Source organism: Meleagris gallopavo, chromosome 1 (genome assembly GCF_000146605.3).
Source record: "Meleagris gallopavo isolate NT-WF06-2002-E0010 breed Aviagen turkey brand Nicholas breeding stock chromosome 1, Turkey_5.1, whole genome shotgun sequence".
NCBI classification, from domain to species: Eukaryota; Metazoa; Chordata; class Aves; order Galliformes; family Phasianidae; genus Meleagris; species Meleagris gallopavo.
The window spans coordinates 127,001,144-127,018,882 of record NC_015011.2 but is presented as its reverse complement, the minus strand read 5'-3'; the positions used below and the strand labels follow the sequence as shown (position 1 = coordinate 127,018,882).

General features: G+C 39.4%; 1 long non-coding RNA gene across 3 annotated transcripts; it reads left to right on the top strand.

Moving 5' to 3' along the window:
• The first annotated feature begins 11,822 nt into the window (after positions 1 to 11,822).
• Positions 11,823 to 16,248, top strand: LOC116217646. 3 transcript variants are annotated; one of them, XR_004162344.1, is made up of 3 exons: positions 11,823 to 13,518; positions 15,444 to 15,485; positions 15,893 to 16,248. It is a non-coding gene; the product is annotated as an uncharacterized LOC116217646 (long non-coding RNA). The 3 variants fall into 3 exon arrangements; XR_004162342.1 differs by lacking the exon at positions 11,823 to 13,518 and adding an exon at positions 13,527 to 13,662; XR_004162343.1 differs by lacking the exon at positions 11,823 to 13,518 and adding an exon at positions 14,873 to 15,296.
• The last annotated feature ends 1,491 nt before the right edge of the window (positions 16,249 to 17,739 follow it).

The following is a 17,739-nucleotide window of genomic DNA, read 5'->3' as shown; positions in this document are numbered from 1 at the left end:
TATGTAGAGAAGGTTTAGTGTGAGAAACCTGTAGGTAAGTTAAGTGTTTCTCGTGCAGCTATCATCTCAGCCTTTAGGAGCTGACACTATTGCAGAATTGTTTGAGTTGTCTGTTAGTGAGAGGATCAAAACCAAATGAGATGGCAATGTGAGGCCAAGTGGCTAACTAGTAAAAAAACTTACTCATATTTTCAGTCTAAACAGGCATATGAAATTTGGGCACAGCTATACTTCACAAAGCAGGCAAGCCTTGAGGTAATGTTTGGGCCATTGTACTGCTGATTTCAGCTGCTCTCATCCTTGGCTTTGTCCACTTATGACTTCACTGTCTGGAGTTTTGAGAGAAGGAGGAAAGACTGAGTGCTGCCATCTAGGGAGAAAAGGCTGAAAGGAAGGCTTGAAAGTTCAGTTATGTAGCTGGGAGCAAGAAACTGCCAATTTCTGGGTTTCTGTTAGTTATTTGTGGATAAAAAGTAGCATTTCACTTAGTCTTCAACTATCAGGCTATTAATTGATACACACTTCTATATGCCTTACCACTCACTGAAGTTTTGGTTTTGTGTTGCTGCATCTAAACTGCTCTTGCATTATAACTAAATCGTAGAATCATAGAATGGGTGGGTTGGAAGGGACCACTAAGATCGCCTAGTTCCAATATCCTAATGCATTAGTTCTCACACTCATTGGGTCAAGAAACATTAAGTATCATTTTTTTTTTTTTTCACCATTTTGAGGTGTATTTATGGTCATCTCCTACTGATCAGTTGCTGCCTATCGTGACCACATGGGATGCTAGTGATCTTCAGATCCTGTTTTGGGAATTCATGTTCCAGTTTCTATACAGGTCTCAATTTGCCTGTGCAGTGGAATGAAAAAAAAACTGTTCAGGCCCAAACTGGCAGTTTCAGTCCTGGTGAGGTAACACTCACTATTAAAAAGGGGATGGCAACAGAGAGTGCTCTATTTTTCCTATTGCGCATCTCTGAGTTCTGTTTTTTCTCCAGTCTGCCTCCTTGGAGGTGGGAAACTATATCGCTCCTAGAGCTGTTAAAGTTATCTGCAGTAATAGGAGAAAAAAGTGTTGAGTAGGACTATTTTGTTCTAGGACATCATGTTACTTTGGCTTCTACAAGGGAATTGAGGTTGTAGACTAGTATATCCTAACAGTAAAATGACTGCTTAGAAATGTTCTGATACTTTTCATATGCGATATCCATTTCAATTGCTTCTCCAAACTTATTCAAAAGAACCATCAAATCATAGAAGTGAAAAGAAGCAATTCTTAAAAGTTAAATCTGGAAGCTTTTTACTGTAGTTTTTATTCATGCTCATTTCACAATCTGTGCCAAATTTTGAATGCTAAGGAAAACTCAGTAATACACTTCGCTTTCAGTGTACACTGGACTAATTTGCACTCTCAGATGTGTACTTCCATAGTTTTCTATTTATTTTAGGTCACTCTCTAAACTGGATTAGCGAGTGGTTTTTTTCTTTCTTTCTTCTACAGATTTCACTTGTTAAGATTCTGAAATACACCCTAACCTTTCTATAAACTGAAATGTTTATCTTCTTTTTGCTTGTTTCTCTTAGGCAGATATAAAGGACAAACTTGAAAGAAGGTAAAGAGTTGATTAGGATTAGGAAAAGGAATGGAGTAAAAATATAGTTTTTCAAACCCCTGCATTTAGAGTACGTTAAAAACCTGAAGGATGAAATACCAAAATGTTTCTCCACCTTCAATGATAAAACACTGAAATTCTAATTAGAAGGTAGAAATTATATTATTCTGTTGCCAAATTATATCACTGATTCTCTTCTGTATTTGGCTTACATTTAGATGACTGTCTATGATAACCAGATGTTTCAAGATTTTAATTAAAATATCTTTATTTTTATTATAAACAATACTGTAGGCTTTCCCCAGTAGTTCTAGTTTATAATTTGATTCTTTCATCTCTGAACAACTCATGCAGTAGGTTGCCCATGCTACACGGAGTAACGTCCAACCTCTTTCCACATGAAGGATGAGGTTAAAACTGGAGAGTTGTGATTGTCCTCTTGTTCTCCTGTAATTTGTCACATCTAAAAGAGGCCTGATGTGCTAAAAGCAATTAGTGTAGAGAATAGACAGACACACTGGTTCCGTTTCTCCACCCATTTGCTGTTTTTTAAATATATGGGGCCTTTTTTGTGAAAGAACAAGTCAAAAAATTAGGCAACTTGTCAGCTTTGTCAGGTGAATATTAGGTAGAACTATTTTCTCTTAAAATAGGAAAAGATTGATAAATGCTTTCTCAAACTGATAAAACTGCAATCTACAATCAGATAAAAAGCCCTATATTTGTGTTTAATATGCAATACTTACCACCTTGGGCAAGCTTTTGCACATCTATTTGACAGAGAGAGCTGAGTTAGTAAGTCCTACAGGCTTGAAGAACATAACTTGAATAAATATTTGGGGTCTCCTGACTCCAATGGTAGGTCCACTCCCTTAGTATGCCCTTCAGCCCTTTTGATATTGCTTTTATTTAGCTTGATGAAGTAGTAGCTGGTTTTGGAAGAACTAGACAAGAGACGCATCATCTTCAAACTAAATTTAATAATCTCAGTATCCAAAGAAAGCCTCAGTATCTGGAAGAACTAGCATCAGCAAACAGGTGACATAAGGTATTTTGGAAAGATACACTGTCAAGAACAGCTTTGAAGTAAAGCTACTGAAGTTTATGAGGTGCTTGAACTTGCCTGGGACTAGTATACAGCCTTGCTTTTTTTTCTGTTCCTTCAGGCAAATTCATCACTGATATGAAGATTAACACACGTGCCTGCTTTTTTTGTGTTCTGGAAAAAAACAATCCTGTGGAAATGCTAGTGTCATGCTCTGATCCTTGTTTTAAGCAACTGACTGAGTTCTCTCTTTAACTTTTTTGTCCTTAACTCTTCTGAAATTGAGCAATAAGCCCATCAGGAGAGCAGTACATAAATTGAGCATTAGATCTTCTAATCCTAACTTAAAAATGGTTAAGACATGAGATGAAATAAGCTAGTCATCTAGAAGCCATACTGCTTTTTTGAATTTGTGGGGGGAAAAGCACAAATGTGATAAATTTGAACATCAAGCTTCTTAAATGTCAAATATCATTTGGTTTTATCCAGGGCAGTGGGCACAGCCCCAGGCTGCCAGAGTTCAAGGAAAGTCTGGGCAACACTCTCAGACATAGCATTTGGATTTTGGGTGATCCTGTTGGAGCTGGGATTTGGGCTCAATGGTCCTTGTGGTTCCCTTCCATCTCAGGATATTTTTTTGGTTCTACAATTCCATACTTAACTGCAGAAACACACTTAGTGCCAGCCAGCCTTTGCTGCTCACCAGGTGGGAACATCCAGCAACACCAAGAGTGTACAGATATGCTATTAATAGTAGCAAAGTCCTGAGTGCATTTGCTGCCATAGTCAAAATATTGCTGACAAAATGTCTGCAGCTTACATCCCAATGAAAAGGAAAGCTCACCAGTTGCTGCTGTGTGCCAGTATGACGTTGGCAATTGAGTTCAGCAGGCAAATGAATGGCATACATTTACCACAGAGGGATTATGGCAAGCTGCATTTTAATAAATGTAATTAACTGTGATTTTAATATAAGCTCATGCATGTATACATGATTTCTATTCTTCCAAAGCTTTTTTTCCCTCTTGTTTGGACTTTGGCATGGCACTAATTGCAGGATATGCATGGATATTTTTATTTAGAAAGCACATTTAGATCAGTGGAGAAAATCGAGACAGACATATTTACCTCATGACTAAGAGCATCCACCTGGGACCTGGCCATACTCCAAGTCAGCAGTCTGACATTCCACGTTAAGTTCACAATCTTAATTTTTTGTTATGCCTCTGTAGACAATCCCCAATCCTTGCAAAGCAGACTCTTGGCCTCTCACTTCCCTAACTATGGCCTTCATTAGCAATCTGGACTCCAAGAGGACTTCCTTTAGCAGCAGTTAGGTGTCAGCTGAGAACTGAACAGGGAAGGAGCGCTCTGTGCGCAGAGTACGTTTGAGAGATTGTTCAGGCATGCTTTGGAGAAAGCCTACTTCCTCTCTCAGGTTATTTCAGCTCCTGTGGCACCACACCCTACTCTGGAGAAGAGGACGTCAAACAGGTTGGCTTTCCTTCAGGGGAAGAGGTGGAGTAAAAGCACGCTGGTTCCCATCTCATTGGGTGCTGCAGGCGGCTCCCCTGCTCTCCGCCTTCGCCTCCTGGGTGATAAATGCATTTGTTAGAGGGCAGGTGTCACCTACGGGTGCTGCACGTGGCTTTGCCAAAGGGCTGCCTGTGTTTATCACTTGCCCCATACCAGGTGAGGCATTTAGGGACTTCTCCCTGGTCCTCAGTACATGAGTGTGATGGTGAGAGACCTCTTTGGACTTAGCCACTGATTAAAAGTGTCTCCCTCAGACCTTGGCTCTACCAACACCTACCCATCGTCGCCTGGGAATAACAATCGGTGCAACCAAATCTCTGCATAGAAGACCATGGGGAAATTCAGAAGCATCCTTCTTGTCTTCCTTGGCTATCTTCTAGTCCATGTAAGAGGTAAGTGAAATTGGCTTATTTCTGGGTGTGGTTACTAAAAATGAAAAACAACAACAAAAGCAAAGCCTCAGCCTCTCAACAAATACACTTGTTTAGAAATACTTGCTATTTTTGTTGTGACTATTTCATGAGAAACATTCAAGAGCGTTTAGGTAAGTACTTTGGCAGTTTCTAAAGAGATACATAGCTTTTGGATCTTCACTGATAACAATCATGCTAATTAAAGTTCGCTTATTATCATTTCATAGTTTCCCTTTGGTGTTGGTCTCCTAAAATAATTCACAAGCTTGAACTTGAGTATATACTTTTACTAATGGAAGCTGTAAAATGAGTTTCCAGGAGAACTTAAAATTTCCAGAAAGATCCTTAGTCAAATGTTTTTTCATAGTTTTAAAACTTTTCTTGGTTATTGATGTTTAGAAACATGTTATGTATTTTGTAAAAATAAAGTTGCTGCAGTTTTAAAATGATTGTGTTTTAATATTGGTATCGATTAACTTTAGCCGACATATTCCTGAATGTATAAAATCCAGACATAGGCATATGTATTTCTTTATATGCAGGATTAATGCAGAGCTGAAGACATTTTGTGAATGGATTTTGAAAAATGAATATAGATGGAGAAAATGTAATCTTTTTGCATTGAGTTTTCATCGTAAACTCTGAAGTAATTTTCTTTTAGCAAAGCATTATGTAAAATTTCATTTGCCATTAAACCAAATAGGATCATCCTCGTGTGCATCTGACATGTAGCATTCCGATAATCTTTTTATTTTGTTGTGTATTACTGCAAATACTTTTAGAGCTATGTTTTACCGCAAGAAGAAGCTGATCATTAACCTCTAGTTCTAAAATAGCTGCTGCTGCTCTTCCTCCTACCAGCCTGGATTTAAATGGAGTCCCAGGGAGATCATGCAGGGATGAGCAGCGAAAAAAACTCACCTTTAATTAGAAAGGGTTCTTGTAAATATCCCCTAAAATGCAGTAAAAACTTTGATGATAAAATTCAGTGTTTGTTTACCATATACTTAAAATAATTTCTTTAAAAATGAGGAACTACTTGGAAGTCTTCTACAAGTAATGTGTCACTGAAACAGCAGAGCAGCAGGACAGCGACGGCCTGCCCTGTAGCATGTTGTGAACAGGGATGATTCACACTCTCTCATTACTGGCATGTAGTCTTTCTTGTTCTGGAGATCTCTCTTATGCTGAATGTTTCTGTTTGAATTATCTGAGCATGGGCAAGCTGATTTCCATACACTGTGACACTGTAATTACTAGGGCAGTCAGGCTAACCGTTCTTGCTGCACACATGTAATTAAGAGGCAGTTCAGACCCTGCTTCAAGGAAGAAGTCATTGCTGGAAGATGCTGAGGACTTCTGGCACAGTCTTATGACTGTGGAAACTATTTAATCCACTTTTGAGAAACAAAATGAATTATTTTAGTTCTATTGCAACAGCCATTGAATTTTATCATCAAAGTACTTACTTGCTTCAGCAGACATCTATAGGAACCATGTCTCAGCCCTAATCAAGACACACTGTTAGGAAAGGCTTGGGCATGCTATGGAAAAGCTGGTCTAAGTCTTCAGGATATGAATGTCTGTGGCATGATTCACCCTTTTATATGCAGCCTTATAAAAAGCTAGGCTTTAAACCATCTGTGATAGCTCCTAGAAACTGCCAGGTCACTGTGGCCAGGCCAGATGCTATGACTCCCCTTATGATCTAGAGCTTCCTTTGTGTGAAGACATCTTCAGCTAGTTGGCTGGACTCTTCTCAAGAGAGACACAGCACAACCAAGGACCACATAGCTCAAGAAAAGTGAGATCTGACATTGTTTAGAAACTTGCAAGCTTACTGTGATCTTCTGTGCTTTTTCTCTTTTGGCTTCTGTAATTTTCAAGCTTGGGCAGGTTACACGAGTTCTCCTATGCAAGTTGAGATGCAACAGCTAATTGCCTGGGTGGCTTTTAGGTGAAATCCAAATGAAAGAAGCCTCATAGAAACTTCTTTTGCCAAAGTTCATCCTAATGTCACAGGTCAGTTACTGTGGCTTAGCTGACCTGTGGTAATTAAACTTCAGCTGTGTCTATACATCTGCTTAGGGCATGCAAAGACACAGTTAGGACCTAATCCCACAGTAACTAAGATTTTCACCTCTTTGAAACATATTCAAGGCTCCAATTGGGCAATACACCTCAGATTTCATCCTGTGTGTACATGTCAGAGGGGAGGTTGTGCAATCTGATGTCTCTCTCCTGTATGAAGCTGGAAAACAGCTGAGACCCTTGCTCAGACCTGAGTGCTCAGAAATGCTCCTTGGGTACCCAGTATAGATATAAACTATCTATCCATGTTTTTTAAGACTAGATGGTAGGTTACATAGTTAGTCAATAAAAAGGACTATGCAAAAGTTGATGATTCAGACAAGTTAATTTTACTCCATTACATACTGAGTGCTATCCAGGGAAAGGGAACAGCATTGCTAGCAAGTAAACTATATATCACTGTCGAACCAAGGCTTACTAAGATTTTGACTCAAAACCAGTTGTGTTCTCAGGTAATTGTCTAGGCACTTTGCAGGGAGAAAATTACAGACCTGTTTGGATTTCAGACGCCGTGTCTTAGTTATTATGAATAATGTAGTTTCCACTGGAGTTAAAAGACAGAATGGGAGAGGTGCAAACCTAGTCGCATTTATCTCGCACAACTCCATCAAACTCCCGTCCTGACCATCAGTGTGTGTGGTCCCTGCATACCTGCTGAAGTACTCATGGTATCAGAGGGGATGTATTAAATAGTGAATTCCCTTGTTGCTCAGTAACAAAGCTGTTCCACTCCCAACAGCAGAGTTGCTATCCTCTTTAGGCAAGTCGGTACTGCCATCCAAGGGTGTGACCGCAGTGCGATAGGTAACATAGCTGAACTGTTTGAAACACTGCTATCAGCTGAGCTGTTGCAATGCCAGAGCTCAGGAAGAGCCAACAACAATTGTGTGTGCTCAGCTTCTCTGATCACTTCTCAAACACTGCTGCCACTTTCCAAGCAGCGCCCAAACTGCCTGTTTTCAGTCTGCATTTTTCCCTCATTGGCATCAGAAATTGTCAATCTCTTTCCAGCCTGTTGAGGACAATAAGTCAACAACTGAATGTCAAAAGTCTTTCAAGAGCAGAAATCAACAGAAGTATGCATTTCTATGGCATTTTGTCTTCTGACTATGAGGAGATAATTCCGTATTGTTTTAATCTGCTGTTTTAACATTAATCTTCCTTCATTTCCACATGGAATTAAAATCCATGTTTCTTAACGAAAAATATATCTAAAATACTGATTGTAGGACAGCATCTCATGAAGCCAAGTAGGCCATCCCAATTAAAAGAAACCACTTGAATGGGCTATGAAAATATGATCCAACTTCTGCTGTGTATGCTTTGTCTGACAGCCATACATTTGAATTTCTGAGTAATTTATTAACAAAGCTACATCACAGCAATATGTTTTCAGAAGTCAGCAATCCTCCAGGTTAAATAAAAACAATGGCCAGGGGAGGCATTAAGATTAGCAGACAAAATAAAGCAAAGTCGTTCCTTTTTCCCAAAGCCTCACAGAAGCTGTGGTGGAGGAACCAGACATACATGGCGCACACAGAGAACAGGCCTGAGCAGCCACAACCCCCTGGATCACAATTTCACTTGTATTTTAATTTAATCCAAATAAGACAGGTGGTACTTGAGACTTAGAGGAGACTTTGTTACTATACAGACCTGCTTGCTGACCTCTAACACTTCCTACCAGCCTTATTGTTTGAAAGAAAACACATTGCTAATGGCGCAAAGCAGAGCAATTGTAGGCCTCGCATGTTTGCTAATTTTCTAGAGAGCACAAGTGGAGAATGCATATGAAACACAGTGGCAAAACCCATGTTCTGACTTGGCTGTGTTATTAATCCACTTGGAACCTTGGTAGTTATGCCCACGAAGTACTGTGATTTTGGGTGCACAGGCTTTGCTACGAAATGGAATTTCTGGAACAAATTTATCTTGTTGGTTATGGAACAACACTACTGAGGTCTGTGCTGCCCATCCTGCCCGCTGAAGAGCCAAAGGTAGTTCTCTGCCTCTGCTCTGGTGATGGAGACGGGGTGAGGTACACAAGAAGATACTCTGAGAAACAGAAGTGACTAAGCCTGGCATCTCTCTGCTGCTTTGTTAGAGGTCCCAGCTCCTTTATTCTGCATGTAATTTTAGGAGACACATCAGCTTCTTCTGCATTCACTCTGGAGAAAAATTCAGAAAATTATATATATTTGACGTATGTATGCAGGGTGCATCACATCATAAGCAGCAGTAGCTACTTTTGAATAGCTGCTGTTTGTCCGCAGCAAAGCCATAAAAATAGAAGACCTTCTTTAATGTTTGATGAGGCCATGCTGCCCAGACATAAAACAGTGCTACCACTCATGGTTTATTAATACATCTTATTGGCTGGTAATTATTTAAATGTGTTTTTGTATGAATAAGTGAGAAAGACTTTTTCATTTCCTTTGAGTTCAAAGCATAAACAGAAGCGGCCTGGCAAAACACATGAACCCAATAATCAGGTCCATACGCTGTGGTCTGTAGACTGGAACTTAGATCTTAATTATAGATTTTAAAGCACACTCAGTTTCCGCCACGCCACCGAGGGGCTGAAATGGAAATCATTGTTTATGAAAGGACCATGGTGGAGAAAGAAATGATCTAATGTAACTTCATCAGGAAATGTGGATCATTACATCAAAGAAACTGTACCCACTCACTGAGGTTTTGTCCATAGTGTCCACTCAGGGGAATAAACCTTTATGTTCTCACACAACTTTTCTTATGTGAGTAATTTCCTTTAAACAAACATAGATGTTTTGTGAACAAAGCAGGACCAGTAAATGGGTATGTTCTGAACCAAAGACTTGGGAGAATATGTACTACTTTCTCAAAGCAGAGGAAATATGTACAATGATTATATAATGTTCAGAAATGATCTGTATGAAGAATATCTTACCATTTCTGCTAAAAAGTACAGAAGTCCCTCAGGTGACTTAGGTATCATGTTCTTTTCAGATACCTTATACTTTCAGAAGATTTGTTCTCATCCGTGTGTTGTTCATTTCTTCCTCACTATCTGCCAACTTTATAATCTTTTAAGCTCACTGTATTCAAAAAGCAATTCTTATTTAATCATGCCGAAGAAACCTTTTTTGTTGTTTTTAAACAATGTGAAATCAACTTATTTTCCCTTTCGAGGTACCTAATATGTTTAGTTGTTTTTTTTACTTTTTTGCTTTTTAATTTACTTGTAACACAGTTAATATTATCTCAGTCGTATGACTGCTATTAATGCACTCAAAGCTCATTAATTTAATCATTTCTATGACAAAATGACAGAATTCATCTAAGACACACATACATTAAAGTTGTATGGCTATACAGATGTACATATACATACAAACACATTTTCTCATGTATCTAAGTTTCACCTTTAACAATTGACTGCATGTACTGAAAGCCTGAGAATTTAATTTCCTTTGCTCTCTTACCTGACTCTCATTTAACAATATTTATGCTGTCTTGTTTAATTGTCTGTCATTCTAATGGCCACAAACTTTGTTCATACAGATGCAGGACTTACTGAGGTTCGAATTCACATGGTGATGCTATGGTAGCCTTTTGTGAGAAAAATTCTGTCCTCGGTCATGTCTCAGACAGGCTGAGAAAGTTGGGGCTGTTCAGCCTGGAGAACGGAAGGCTCTGAGAAGACTAATAGCAGACTGTCAGCATCTATAGCAGAGCTATAAGAAAGAAGGGGACAGACTCTTTATCAGGGTCTGTGGTGATAGGAAAAGGGGAAATGGTTTCATACTTAAAGAGGAGAGATTTAGTTTGGACATAAGGAAACAGACATATACAGTGAGGGTGAGACACTGGCACAGGTTGCCCAGAGATGCAGTGGATGCTCCATCTCTGGAGACATCTAAGATCAGGCTGGACTAGGCTCTGAGCAATCTGATGTAGCTGTAGGTGTGCCTGTTCACTGCAGGGGAGTTGGACTTTTAAAGGTTCCTTCTAACTCAAAAGGTTCTTTGATTCTATAGTGAATAATAGGTGGCATCCAGCTGCAGAGTCTGTTCTTGCTCCTTGTAAACTCTCCTCAAAAACTGTGGGAGATCTGAAAGAGCCCTAAAGTGTGATGGATCTGTTTAACATTTAGGCTTCATGTTCAACTACAGGCACAAGATGCTGCCATCTGTATTTTAGTTACTTGGGCCACATTTTCAAATAACAAATATGGACAAAAGCTAGTGCATATTAAATGTGTATCTGACTTTGCAAAGGAATGACTACCTTGGTGGAATAAGTTGACCTGGCTAATAGCAAGTACAAGCACTAGTGAAAGAAAATGTCCTGCCTGAAAGAATGATGCCTGTAAAAATAAATGCAATAACTCTACAATTTGAAATACTGTGTTTTGGTGCTTGGCTTCACAGAGTCCATTCTCTCGTGTGGCTGTCAAAGAGAAATCTAGTGGTAGCAATTGAAGCCAGGCCTATTCTTCAAAGTTCTGCTGGCACAACTCCATATGTTTTGTGGAGAGGAATTAGATCCCCAGTAATCCTGGAAGTGCCAGCAAAAGTTCTGCTGTTAGTACCATTCATTGTGTTTGAGCATATTGTACAAACATCATTGAAACAGCTTCTTTCCCAGTGCAAACAGCATATCCATCTGGAAGGCTTGCTTTCTTAGCTTAGCATTTTCTTGTTTGCCAATAAGGACTGTACTGTGGTGTCAGACAGGAGCATATAAGCATCTTCGAAGAACAGTTTAAGAAAAATTGCGGGCCACACAACAAAAAGCACTAGTGCAGTCATTTTATTTCTTTATGCAAACAGGGATACTCCCAGAAGGCTAGAAATAATGCCAAGATAGCATACTAACCCAAAGCAGTAATAACAGAGATAATTCTGAGCTAGCACAATCTGCATAACTAAATCTCCTAATAACTTCATGCATGTTACATATATATATATATCAAAGGAATTTTTATTTTTTTCCTATTGAAATTCCTCCCTCCCTCCCTTCCTCCCTTCCTTCCTTCCTCCCTTCCTCCTCTCTCCCTCTCCTTTCTCTCTCTTTCTCTTTTTCTTTTATTCTCCATATCTCTCTTTCTTTCTCATTCTAATGAGTATATTTCCAGCTGTTTCTATTATGAAAGCAGTTTAAAAAAGGTCATTTATTTAGGTGAAATACACAGTTGTTTGTTCTATGAAGATGCTTGTCCAATTTATTCTCGATGCCATTTATCTTCAGAGTTCCCTGAAGTGACTGTAGTTCCTATTGAGGAAAATATTCTCTGAGTCTCTGATTTGATTTTCTTTTTAGACCCACCATTTTGTGGATGAAATTTGGGCTGTTCAGCTAGTTAACCATCTGTTATCCTCTCAAATTAGTTTCTTAAAATGTCTAGGTACAGTCCCAGAAATGGGAATGATCATTTAAAATTCTGCTCCACAAAATCTTACTTCTTGGCAACCATTTGATGTTATTATCGAAGGAAGTTGGGATAGAAGTCCAAGCAATCTTTTCAGTTTATTGGAATATCATTTACTGTGCTACACAGATGTCCACATACTGCCCATCTGTCAAGGCTTATATTTACATAACCAGAGAAACTTCAGTGTAGGTTCCTTTCTTACTCTCTATCAGTCATTCTGTGTTGGTGCCATTGGTGTCTGTTTCTTTTTATCATCTGGCTGATCATCAGAAATAACAAAAATTCAATCTGAATATTTTCTGCAGGGGATACTCAGGCTTCTTTTTTATTCTCCTTAACATTTTGGTAGTCTTGCATTTCTCCCTTGCTGTCTCAAAACAGCGCCTCTTTTCTTTATTTACCATTTCGGCCACAGAGCAGACATTCAACAGAAGAGGGAAGCCAGATGATGTATTTCAGGAGAAGGGCAAATGTCAGCTACTGATTCCCTTTCTCATGCAATTGGAATCATCTGCATGATCTTGTCTGAACGCCATCATACTTTTGGATTAGAGAACTCTGTTATTTTTTTTTTTCTTTCTCCTGACTTGAAAGATATACTTACTATACTTGGAAGTTTTCCATAGGTTTAACTTAGAAACCAATTTTATCAAGTTCTCAAACATTAAGACCTCCATAGCTCCTTTCCCCATCATTAGTTGCATGCCAGGACTTGTAACCCAGGACCAGATTTGGCCAACAGCTTTTTAGTCTTTCAGAATTATTTCGATTACTCACTCCAAAGCAAAGTTTGAGCCCTTCTGGGATTATCCTGAAGCAGGGCTCAGATTAGACAGCCTTCAGCTCTCGGGATGCCATTTGAGAATGATGATTTATACCAAGGATAAAATCGAAGGACATCCAAACTGAACTTGCTGGTATTTCTGTCACTAAAATATACTTCAGAAAAACATAATTTGACCATATATGATCTTTGAGGTACCTTCCAACCCCAGCAATTCTATGTTTCTATGTGCCTGATCTAGTAAGTGGCAACCCTGCCCACAACAAGAGAGCTGGAAATAGCTGATCTTTAAGGTCCCTTCCAACCCAGCCTGTTCTATGGTTATGTTATTCTGTGATTTAAGTGTTAGGAGCAGGATGCACACAGGCTGACAGGGCTGGGTGATGAGGCTGGGCTGAGGCCTGGCCAATGGGTAGGATCTACCCTCGGCCTGCAGGTTCATAGCCAGGCATGGCACAGCTGTGACTTAGATCCTGGGGAGGAGCTTGGGGCCAGTGAAGGAGTACTGGCTGAGAAAACCCACTGTCAATTTCATGTCTTGTTTCATTTAATGAATTTATACAAAATTAAGAACAGGCATTAGGATATTATTGATGTAAGGGCCTAGCTGAAAGGTTAGTGGACCCAGCTAGGCTGGTCAAGCAGTCAGAGTAAGATTAGAGGACATTCCATGAGCAGCTCAAATGATGAGATAAAATGTTTGTATGATAGCATTAGCAGGACAGTGTTATGCTGTTACCTACTTTTCCCTTTCAAACGTGAGTTTGCCACACTATTGTATAGGGACAGTTTTGCTTCCGAGACCACTCGCTATTCAGCATTCTGGCCTGGATTTATCTTTCCTGTCTGACACCAGCTATAATTAAGTTCACAGACTTATGTGAAAATTTTCACGAGTCAAAAAGGTTTCACTTTATACTTTTGTGCTGCTTTCTATTCGACGATCATGCAGTGTTCTACCACTGATTAACTGATCCTCCCATGGAGTTCTTTGACACAGACAAGGGCTGTTATAGAAGCAGTAATTAATAGAGGGAGTGACATGAAGTTTGCCAGCACCCGTGGAGCCAAGACTGACACCAGTGCTGTGTTGAGGGGCTTCTCCAACAGTCCACATCTACTTCCCAGCTTCCCCACTCCAATAATAACACTTTTCTTGCTGTGAAGACTTTGATCCCTTCCAAGAAAAACACTTTAGCCTAGAGCTAGGTACTAAGCCTTTTAGGCAGACTGATAAGCAGGTGCAGAGTAGGAAACTCGTGTGGTAGACACAGTGTTTTCCTGCTTGGAAAAGCCAAGACATGGGGTTTCTTTCAGTGGGTCTGTATGTGCTGACCTTTTATTTGGCATGCAGACAGGAAAAATGGGGTTTTGGTCTGGGTGAGGACTACTGGATGCCTGCTCTATAAAGAGGTGAATCACAAAGACTATGTATTAAAAAGACACGGCAGATCACAAAGAGAGGAATGTATGTGGATCACTGCAAAAGTAATGTCTCCTATTTATTTCCTTGGAAACTACAACAGATACAAAGAGTACAATAGTATTATTCAATAGAGCAAATTCTCAGCTACAAAACCCTATTTTTCAACATAATCACCATCATTATCTACGCTTTTTTTTACCAGTGATGAATAAGAAAAGCCTGCATGCCACACTTGTAAACATCTACACTAGCAGAGACCAAACTGTTGCTGTCACCACAGCTGAAAAGCACCACCCACCTCCTCACTGTGCCCGTACCTACTGTTTGGTCTCCATCAATGTTCAGCATCAGTGAATGTCAGAGGGTATCATTTTTTTATGCATGGAGGAATTCATTGACACCCTGGCTTCATCCACACTTCCATGTCAGATGCCATATGGACACACTGCCTCTCTGTTACTATCTGTCACACAGCAACAACATGACAACATGTAACAGAATATTGGTGAGAACGTTCAATCTCTATTGCCATACCATGAACATCCACCTCTGACATCGTGGACCAACTGTAAAATAGGAGGCACTACAATCAGAGCAGCCCTTGTAAATCTCAGATGAATATCTGTGTTTGCTCAATTCAGACTTTGGTTTACATATATTTTATATTTTCCTTTTTTATTTTCCTTTTTTTTTCACCAGCTAACTTCAAAGATCAGGATGCTCATTTCCCTGCTGTGACATTTAATGATGTCATTGTCACCTAAGACAGAACACAAAGGGTTCTTTTCTCTCTTTTCCTATTTTTTAAGGTTCAGTGAAACTAAATTAGGTAAATACATCTGTCTATCTGTTAGTGCTCACATACGTTACAGAAAGACTTGAAAAAAAAGCTGATTGAGGTGACAAGTGATCTCAGGGCAGACATGCCAGGAGAGCTGATGGCTGTGGTCATTCAGGCCTACGTGGGTAAGGGACAAGGGCTGACAACTTGCTCTGGGCAAGCTCCTGTTTGGGTGGGTTTCTGTTCTGCCTATTCTAAGCAGGGTTCTGGCTTTATCCAGAGCCCTCACAGGTCACAGATATCTGCCTCTGATGGTCTCTGTTTCCTTCTAGGTCAACGTGACTTCGATTTAGCTGATGCTCTCGATCACCCAGGTAGGTGTCCTTATTCTCCTATGGTATTTAGATCTAGTAATAAATTTTAAGCGCTTTCTATTTTTCTTGAGAACTGGAACATGAAGAGGGTAGTACTTCAATTAAAAGTATGAAGGACAGGGAAATGTCAGATTTTTAATTTACATACAACTGAAAACTGCTGCTTTTTCTGTTTTGTTTTCCTTTTAAAACATAACTTTTTTACATAAAATCATTTTTTCTCTTTAAAACAAATAACAACAACAAAAAAGTTTTGGAAACATATCTCATCCTTTTAGTTTCTGCCATGATGCATAAAGATTTACTAAATACAGCTCTCTTAATTTGCAGATACTTTCTTTTGATAAGTTGAACAATGTTAAGGGTTTATTATTGTATTTTTTTGTATAAATCATTGGGTCACACAGATGATATAATTACCAGGAAGCCCACAGTGATCAGAAGACCAACAAGACCTCTGATGAGTGAGTAATACAGACAACAGCCATGACTAATATCCATTATGCATAAACTGTTTTGTGTGAGATTCTTGCTTGTAGTTGTTAATGTGCCATTCTTAAGACAATTTGTGTGAATTTGTGTTCTCTGTATGTAAAGTAAGTATTTTTTGGACAACTATCAGTTGCATGTCTTTACTATTTTCAGTAAGTCTTTAGAGCATGGCTGGCCACAGGTGGCATTTTATTTCCAGATGGTCCTCTTAATACTTTTGTAACCTGTACTGACATCCCTGGGGTCTACAAAAATGGGTAAATGTAGCTAAAAATTGCTAACTGTGCTTTTTTTTTTTTGTTCATTATCTCTTCTAAAAGAGTTCATAAGTGTTCACGATGCTTGATAACAGACTTGAATATTATCTAGTTTTGATTGCTATAATGACCTAAGTCAGAAAGGAAAAAAACTGGGAAGAGCAGAGAGGACTGAAAGGTTTCAGCTGTATTTTTGAGTACTAGCAATGATAACTTTCAATGAATGGCTGTTACTGTTGGAAAAAACCAAACTCCAAACAACAACAAAACCATGTGCACATTTATGACAACATTTTATAACAACACAGATATTTTTCACCTAAATTACACTGAAGGAATCTGCATGAATCAGGAAATGCTGGATAACATTAGCCCACAGAACAACTTTATACCTTTTCCTAATAAATATTACAGCAAGATTTTTAGGGTTAGATGTTCCACGCAATGCTGGTTCACTCTGTACAAGCAGGGCAGTGTTTTGTGAACGTGATAGCTACTGAATCCTGTGCATTCTTCCTTCCCTCTTGCTTTTGCAAAGAGAATCTGTGTTTGACCTAGATTAGAAGCACCTATTGCAAAGTACAGTGAAGCCACTGCTCTCTACTTCCTTTAAAGTCAGTGGGGAGTAATCAGCAAGTCTAACAACAGTTCATGTAATCCTAAATGTGGATCAGTTCTCAACCTAATATAGACATTTAAAGTAGGTTAGTTGAATCATGCCCTCAGAGACTCTGTCCTTAGTCATGCTAGGAGGCCAAGTCAGAAATCAATAGTTACAGTGACACTACCTCAGTCCAGTGAGAGGAATTGAGTTTTTGGGACTTCTGTTAGACATGTGACAGTGGAAGGGCTGCCCTACCTGAATCAACTTTGCTAATTTTTGGGAATTAAGAACTCGGTGTCTTCCAGAGTGTATTTTGGAATCTCTCCCAGCACTAGTAAGGATTGCAGGCAGTTTAAAATAGATTAGAACAAATTTTTAGAAAGTTCTGAAATATGTTGTTGGGTTTGGAAATGTTCAGAGACACGATATAAAAGTGTGTCCTAACATGTACCTGATGTTTCAATGTTTATTCTATTTAGCCAGTGTCACTGAGAAACATGTCTTGCTGAGATGATGATGTTGGTAGAGTAGGGTCCAATTACTGTATGGGCCCTGCCCTCCTGGCATCACTTCCCACACAAGAATCCCTGTCTGAGTTGAAGTTGCCCTGCAGGTATCTTTCAATGGAAGGGAAAGATTAAATTTATTTTTGAAATCTTTAAATAAGTAGGTTTTAGCCACTCATACTAATCCACTACATTCTTATCTCTAAATTGGAGGGAGATGGATTTGAGAGCTGGACTATTAGTTTTTTACTGAGAGGGTAATGAGTCACTGGCACAGCCGCCCAGAGAAGTTGTGCTGCCCCATCCCTGGAGGTGCTCAAGGCCAGGTTGGACAGGGCCCTGGGCAGCTGAGCTGTTTGGGGGGCAGCCCTGCCCACGGCAGGGGGTTGGAACTG